The sequence below is a fragment of the Ursus arctos genome, unplaced genomic scaffold, assembly GCF_023065955.2.
Source record: "Ursus arctos isolate Adak ecotype North America unplaced genomic scaffold, UrsArc2.0 scaffold_3, whole genome shotgun sequence".
In the NCBI taxonomy this organism is placed as follows: domain Eukaryota; kingdom Metazoa; phylum Chordata; class Mammalia; order Carnivora; family Ursidae; genus Ursus; species Ursus arctos.
In genome coordinates this window covers 57,863,344-57,871,378 of record NW_026622985.1, presented here as the reverse complement: position 1 = coordinate 57,871,378, position 8,035 = coordinate 57,863,344, and the positions used below count along the sequence as shown (strand labels likewise).

The 8,035-nt window shown below is 39.3% G+C and overlaps 1 non-coding gene across 1 annotated transcript; it reads right to left on the bottom strand.

Moving 5' to 3' along the window:
* LOC113267290 (small nucleolar RNA SNORD2) lies at positions 1–69 on the bottom strand. Its single transcript, XR_003320689.1, has one exon. It is a non-coding gene; the product is annotated as a small nucleolar RNA SNORD2 (small nucleolar RNA).
* Between the last annotated feature and the right edge of the window lie 7,966 nt (positions 70–8,035).

Here is an 8,035-nt window from a genome sequence, read left to right as displayed (position 1 = left end):
AAGAGAGCAGGAATGAGTATTCTCTTCATTTCAGGTCAGTCCTAAAAGATGATTGCCATCATTTCACTATAGGATGTATTTTCCAAAGAAAAAAAAATCAATTTCTCTGTATTACATTCTTCGTAATCATGTCCTATGAATTGGTTGATCTCGTCTATTATACTGACCACATGAAAAATAAGGGCTGACATCAAGGAAATTCAAATCAAAACCACACTGAGATACCACCTTACGCCAGTTAGAATGGCAAAAATAGACAAGGCAAGAAACAACAATTGTTGGAGAGGATGTGGAGAAAGGGGATCCCTCCTACATTGTTGGTGGGAATGCAAGTTGGTACAGCCACTCTGGAAAACAGTGTGGAGGTCCCTTAAAAAGTTAAAAATTGAGCTACCCTATGATCCAGCCATTGCACTACTGGGTATTTACCCCAAAGATACAGACGTAGTGAAGAGAAGGGCCATATGCACCCCAATGTTCATAGCAGCAATGTCCACAATAGCTAAATTGTGGAAGGAGCCGAGATGCCCTTCAACAGATGACTGGATTAAGAAGTTGTGGTCCATATATACAATGGAATATTACTCAGCTATCAGAAAGAATGAGTTCTCAACATTTGTTACAACATGGACGGCACTGGAAGAGATAATGCTAAGTGAAATAAGTCAAGCAGAGAAAGACAACTATCATATGATTTCTCTCATCTATGGAACATAAGAACTAGGATGATCGGTAGGGGAAGAAAGGGATAAAGAAAGGGGGGGTAATCAGAAGGGGGAATGAAACATGAGAGACTATGGACTATGAGAAACAAACTGAGGACTTCAGAGGGGAGGGGGGTGGGGGAATGGGATAGACCGGTGATGGGTAGTAAGGAGGGCACGTATTGCATGGTGCACTGGGTGTTATACACAACTAATGAATCATTGAGCCTTACATCGGAAACCGGGGATGTACTGTATGGTGACTAACATAATATAATAAAAAATCATTAAAAAAAAAAAAAAAGAAAAATAAGGGCTGAGGGGAAAGATGCTGATAACCTTAGAAAAAATTCTAAAGATATAGGAAGCATTTGTTGACTATAATCTAGTACTCTGTCCAGAAAGAAAGAGCACATTCGAATGTAACTTTTACAATTAAAATCTATGCTAATGAGTCTTGATATTCAAGTCATTTTGTATCCAAATCAGATTTTTTATTTTCACAAATGTGCCAGACTGTTCTTACCAAAGACAGATACCACGACATACTCCATCCCCCATGTTTTTGTTTTCTTTTGTTGTTTTTACCATGTAACATTGACATTCCTTCCATTGGGTGGTGGAGTCTATGTCTTCTCCCTGTGAACCTGGAAAGAACCTGTGTCTCCCTCGACCAACAGGGTACAATGGAAGTGACTCTATGTGCCTTTGAGACAAACTTGGCACTTCTGCCTTGCTGTCTTGGGACAACTGTTCTCGGAATCGAGCCACTGAACTATGAGGAAGTCATGCAGCTACACGGACGTGTCATGTGTAGGTGTGCCCCAAACGTCCCCCACTGAGGCCCCAACCAGCACCTCTAGCATCGGCCACCAAATGTGGGAGATTGAGCCTCCAGCTGATTCTGGCCCCAACCCACGGAATCCTTGCCAGCTCTAGCTGGTAATGCACAGAGCAGAGATGAGTGGTTCCTGCAACCCCAACCCAAACTGCAATGGGAATGAAATAAATGATTGTTGTTATCTTAAGCCACTAAGTTAGAGGTGACTTATGATGCAGCAAAAATAACTGAAAGAATAAATATGACACTATTAAATTAGTAAGGCTTTTGTCTTTTGTATATGGCAGAATAAATTGTTGAATGAGTACGAATAAGTGGAGTATTTTGAAGCAGTCAGGAAGGATGAATTAGATTTATAGGTAGCCACATAAATAGACCTCAAAAAATACAGTGAAAAAATGAATAATCCAAATGATATAAAGACAACAAACACTTACAGACATTTTAAAAACATACTCAAAGCAATCATATATATTTTTCAGAGAGTCATAAAATCTAATATATAGAAGGTAAATCAGAAGGACATATATTACATATACTAGGGTGTAGGTCTATGGCAGTGGGAATGAGGACAAAGGAAGAAAATAATTTAAAAGAAACCACCATGAAAAACCCAACACAAAGAGTGTTATGTAATTATAAAACTTAATTCACATTTCTTCTGAGCGCACAGCTAAAATCTACTTTCCAGCCTCTCGTGCATTTACGTGTAGGCACACGACTGCATTTTAACCAACAGAACGTAGGCAGAAGTCATATACGCAATCTCCAGGCCAGGCCCTTAGAAAGGGCAAAATGGCCTTGACAACTAATAGAAAGGCTGTAACATTCCCACTGGAATATAAACAACGATCACAGTAATGTCAACGATGACAAGGCAACTCTGTGACCACAGCAGACCGAGACAGAGCACAGCCACTCTGTCAGCACGTCTGAAACAAGAGACTGACAAAAATACTGCAACGACAAATGTAATTATACACCCCCACGCTTCTAACATGTGGTTTTTGGCAATGATGGCTCCAGCTCAGCTTTAAGTGTACTGCCTTCTCAGATAAAATTACCAAGGTACACAGTCAAACAGCCCGACAGGACCCAAATCACTACTGGTCTCCACTTCCGTGAACCCTTCCGGAATCACCCAGGACAAGTTCAAACCTACAAGCTTGTCCGATTCTCTTACAAGGATGCCCCTGGGTTCCTCAGCTAGCTCGAGAAACCTTTTTTTTTTTTTTTTAATTTTATTTATTCGACAGAGAGAGAGACAGCCAGCGAGAGAGGGAACACAAGCAGGGGGAGTGGGAGAGGAAGAAGCAGGCTCATAGCAGAGGAGCCTGATGTGGGGCTCGATCCCAGAACGCCGGGATCACGCCCTGAGCCGAAGGCATACGCTCAACGACTGAGCCACCCAGGCGCCCCGAGAAACCTCACTTTTTTGACCTCACTTTTGTGGGCCGCGTGGTCTCTGGCTGGTGAGCTGTGACAAAAGTGGAGGCTCTGGAGATCTGGTTTCGACCCTTCCCCGCCCAAACTGTGATCCCTTGACCTGAAAATGGTCTATACACCTCACATTCCTTGAATCTCCATATTCTCAGGGCCACCTTTTCTGAAACAACAGCCTCTAAGTATGAGCTCCAAATAATCTATTGAGCCCTCCGCTGTTAGGTCTATGTTTCATTCCTGGGACTTTTGAATTCTGATCAGTTTGTACTGCTCTTTGGTGAAATTTCGCTTCTAAGCATTTAACTCAGCATTCCTATTACCTGTCTGATTGTCCACAGTCTTAACTGTCACTCGTCTATAAGAGAGAAGCCTATAGGAAGGGACACAGACCAGATAAACTCAATGAGGCTGGTCCTGATGGCTGAGTTCAGGACATATCTCATCAGCCCCGCATCTTTGGCACAGACTTCGCCTGGGGTCATTATTAGTTTGCTAGGGGTACCACAACAAATTCAACAAACTATGTGGCTTAAAACAATAGATCCTGACTCTCTGACAATTCTGAAGATGAGAAGTCTAAAATTAAGGTGGCAGCAGGGCCATGCCCACTTTTAGGCTGCAGGGAAAAATCTTTGCTAGCTTCCGGCGGCCGCTGGAACCCTTGGCCCTCCTCGGCTTATACGGCAGTGCCCCAGTCTCTGCTGCTGTCATTACATGGCCTACTTCCTCCTTGTGTGTCTCTGCATCCCCAAACCTCCCTCTCCTAATAAAGACGCCAGTCATTGGACTTAGGGTCCACCGTGATCCAGCAGGACCGCATCTTAACTTGACCTGACTTCCAAATAATGTCGCATTCACGGGTACCTGGGGTTTGGACTTCAACGTAACATTTTGGAAAAACAATTCAACCCGCAACAATCACCTTTCAAGATATTTTAAGAATTACTCTTTTTAGCTGTATCTTCCTAGAGCTCTTTTTGTTTTGTTTTGTTTTCGCATGAGTCCTCAGTTGGCAACAGCTGGTCCTTGGCCAGATGCTGGAGACAAGTAGCTAGCTGCCCAAGCACGTTATCAGTGCAGTAATGCTCACGAGGTCTTTGTAGTCGAAGTCTGCATTCAACTTCAGACCAAGCGTGATATCCTGTTATATTGATAAATCATGCATAAAATTTTCCAAGTTGCACAATTGTATCAAGGACAATCAGGTATTGCAGTGGTCACTTTGGGGAAATCTGACATGAGCAAATTGTTTACTTGACAGGCACCTTAGCACAAGAAGGAAGCAAAATCCCAACTATCCAATGGCAGGCTTCTACATTCTATCTGAAGTGGTGTCGTGTTGGTAATGGTAGACTGTGGTAAGTTACATATGCAAAAATAGAGTAACCATTAACAAAAGTATACAAAGAAACAGACTTATCAACACTACAGATAAATTTAAATGGAATACTAAAAAATGTTCAGGTGAGTCACAGAAGACAGCAGAGATCAAAGAGGAACAGAAGGAAGAAACAAAAATAAAATAGCAGACTTAAATCCTAACATACCAATAATTACATTAAATATAAACAGTTACACACATGAATTAAAAGAGATGGACACAATGGATAAAAAAGCATTTTAGCGCCTACAAGGAAGAGGAGACAAGACAAATTACCAACATCAGGAATGAAAACGGAGGTATCAGCTGACATCACAGACTCAGCAGACAGTAAAAGGATAACAAGGGAATATTACAAAGAACTCTATACACATAAATTCAACAACTTAGATGAAACTGATCAATTCCTCAAAAGCTACAAACTATCAAAACTTATCCAAATGAAAGATAACGTGAATAGTCTTACAACTACTAAAGAAATTGAATCAACAATTTAAACCTTTTGATAAAGATATCTCTAGGTCAAATGGTTTCAGTCCTGAATTGTACCAAATATTAAAAGAATAAATAACAGCAATCTTACCCAATTTCTTCCAGGAAACAGAATAGAAGGAAACACTTATAACCGCGTTTTGCAGGGTCCCAAAAAAGGAGATTCACATACAAAAATCAATTGTATTTCTGTATACCAGCAGCAAACATATCAAAACTGAAATTAAGAACCACAAAACCACTTATAATTGCACCCCCTAAAAGAGAAATACTTCAATCTAAATCTTTTTTCTTTTAATTTAAATTCAATTAGCCAACATATAGTACATCATTAGTTTTTGGTGTAACGTTAAAAGATTCATTAATTGCATATAACACCCAGTGCTCATCACATCACATGCCCTCCTTAATGCCCATCACCCACCTCCCTTTCCACAACCCTCAGTTTGTTTCCTGGAGTCAAGACTCCCTCATGGTTTGGCTCCCTCTCTGGTATCTAAGATCTATAATGAACTTATCAAATTCAACACCCAAAAAACCAAATAATCCAGTCAAGAAATGGGCAGAAGACATGAACAGGCACTTCTCCAAAGACGACACACAAATGGCTGACAGACACATGAAAAAATGCTCCACCTCACTTCTCATCAGGGAAATACAAATCAAACCCACAATGAGATACCACCTTACCCCAGTTAGAATGGCTAAAATTAACAAGACAGGGAACTTGAGTCTAAATCTAACAAAATAAGTATAGAATCTGTATGGAGAAAACTGCAAAACTCTAATAACATTTTTTAAAGACTTAAATAAATAGAGAAACTTACTATTTTTATGTTTTGAAATTCAACAAACTAAAGACACCAATTGTCCCCAAACTGAATTATAGGCTTATTGCAACTTTATGGAATCTCAGGGGTTTTTTTGTAGTTCTAGAGAAACTGTTTCTCAATACAAAAAACAAACAGAAAATAAAAAGGGAAAGAAAAGTTGGTAGAATCACAGTACCCAATTTTCAAAGTTACTATATAGCTACAATAATGAAGACAGTGTAGTAATGTGGGTTACACAGATCAATAGAAGAGAATGCCAGAAATAACCTACCCAATATAGCCAACTGATGTAGACAAAAAGGCAAAAGCAAGTTGACGGAGAAAGGATTTTTTCCCCCCAACAAATGGTGTTAGAAGAACTGTACATTCCTAGGCATCAATAGGAACCTTGACTTAGACCTCACACCTAATACAAAACTTAACCCAAGATGGATCATAAATCTACATGTAAAAGTGAAACCATGAATCTTTTAGAAGACAACATAGGAGAAAATCATGAATTAAGTGGAATTCTTAGACATGACATCAAAATCATGATCCATAAAAGAAGAAATGCCAATAAACAGGACTTTATCAAAACCAAATCCTTTTGCTCTGAGTAAGACCCTGTTAAGAGAAAGACAGACTTGGAGAAATACTTGCAATTCACAATTCTGACATGCGATCTATATTCAGAATATATAAACAACCCTCTAAAAAAATGCAACAGTAAGAAAATAAAAAATTCAATAAGAAAATGTGCAAAAGACTTAGACATTTCACCAAAGAAGATATTCAAATGGTAAATGGTATTTAATGGTATATAAGATATTCGACATAATTACCCACTAGAAAAACGCAAATTAAAGCCACTACACGTCTACTAGAACGGCATTAACAAACTTCCACGATTCCAGCTGCTGCTGATTATACAGAGCAACGAGATGGCCCTTACAGAGACGGTAGGAATATCAAATGGCACAGCTACTCTGGAAAAGAGTTTGGCAGTTCCTTATTAAGTTAAACACAGACTTACCACAAGACTCGGCAATCATACTCCTGGGTATTTATCCTAGAGAAATGAAAACACACACCCACATAAAAATCTGTACATGAATGTTTATAGCATATTTGTAATAACTGAAAACTGGAAACAATCCAAATGTCCCCTAAAAAGTGAACGGATAAACTATAGTACAGCCATACAATGGAATACTACTCAGCAATGAAAAGCAACATGATACATGCAACAAACTACTGATACATGAAGAGATCTCAAGGACATTATACTCAGTAAAAAAAAAAAAAAAGCCAATTTCAAAAGGTTATATACTGTATAATTCCACTTATATAACATTCTTGAAATGGCAAAATTATACAGATGAAGAACAGATCAATGGTTGCCAGTGGTTACAGGTATGGAGAAGGTATGATTATAAAAAGGTTAGCATCAGAGTTTTCTTTGTGGTGATAGGACAATTCTGTATCTTCATTGCTGTGGTCGTTGTAAGAATCTATATATGTGAGTGGGGGGTGCCTGGCTGGCTCTGTTGGTGGAGCATGTGACTCTTGATGTCAGGGCTGTAGAGATTACTTAAAAATAAAAATCTTAAAAAAAATCTATATATGTGATAAAATTTCATAAAACTATATAAAAATTCAAGTAAGGTCCGTCGTTAGAAGTATTGTACCAATGTCAATTTCTTGGTTTTGATAATGAGCTCTGCTTATGCAAGATATCACCACTGAGGCACCTGGGGAAAGCTGGGTGACGGTACACAGGAATTCTTGGTACTATTTTTTGTAATTCCTTATGAGTATAAAATTATTTTAGAGATGCCTGGGTAGCTCAGTTAAGCATCTGTCTTTGGCTCAGGTCATGATCCCAGGGTCCTGGGATGGAGCCCAGCACTGGGCTCCCTGCTCAGCAGGGAATCTGCTTCTCCCTCTCCTTATGACCCTCCCCCCACTCGTGGTTCATGCTACCTCAAATAAATAACATCTTTTCAAAAATTATTTTAAAATACAGCTAAGAAACTGATGGAGAGGCTTCTAAACATAATCCAGATTCTAAAATTTCCCGAAAAATGTATACCTAGCTCAATGAGATACGAAAAATTTTTAAATCTGCCTCCCTTATAGATCCATCTAAATCCTGTCCACACTTTCCTGTTTATCTTTCCTCTCTCTTCCCTCCTTTTCCATCTTCAGAACTATCTATATTCAAAGTCCCTTAAAATTGCAACCGTCATATGAAGAGGTCCCTCACGTTTCCCACTGTGTCAACTTCTGATCCTAGTTACAGTCAGATCTTTGTGTCACTGTTAAGGACTTCCCAAATCTTGTCTTGGCCCATTACTCC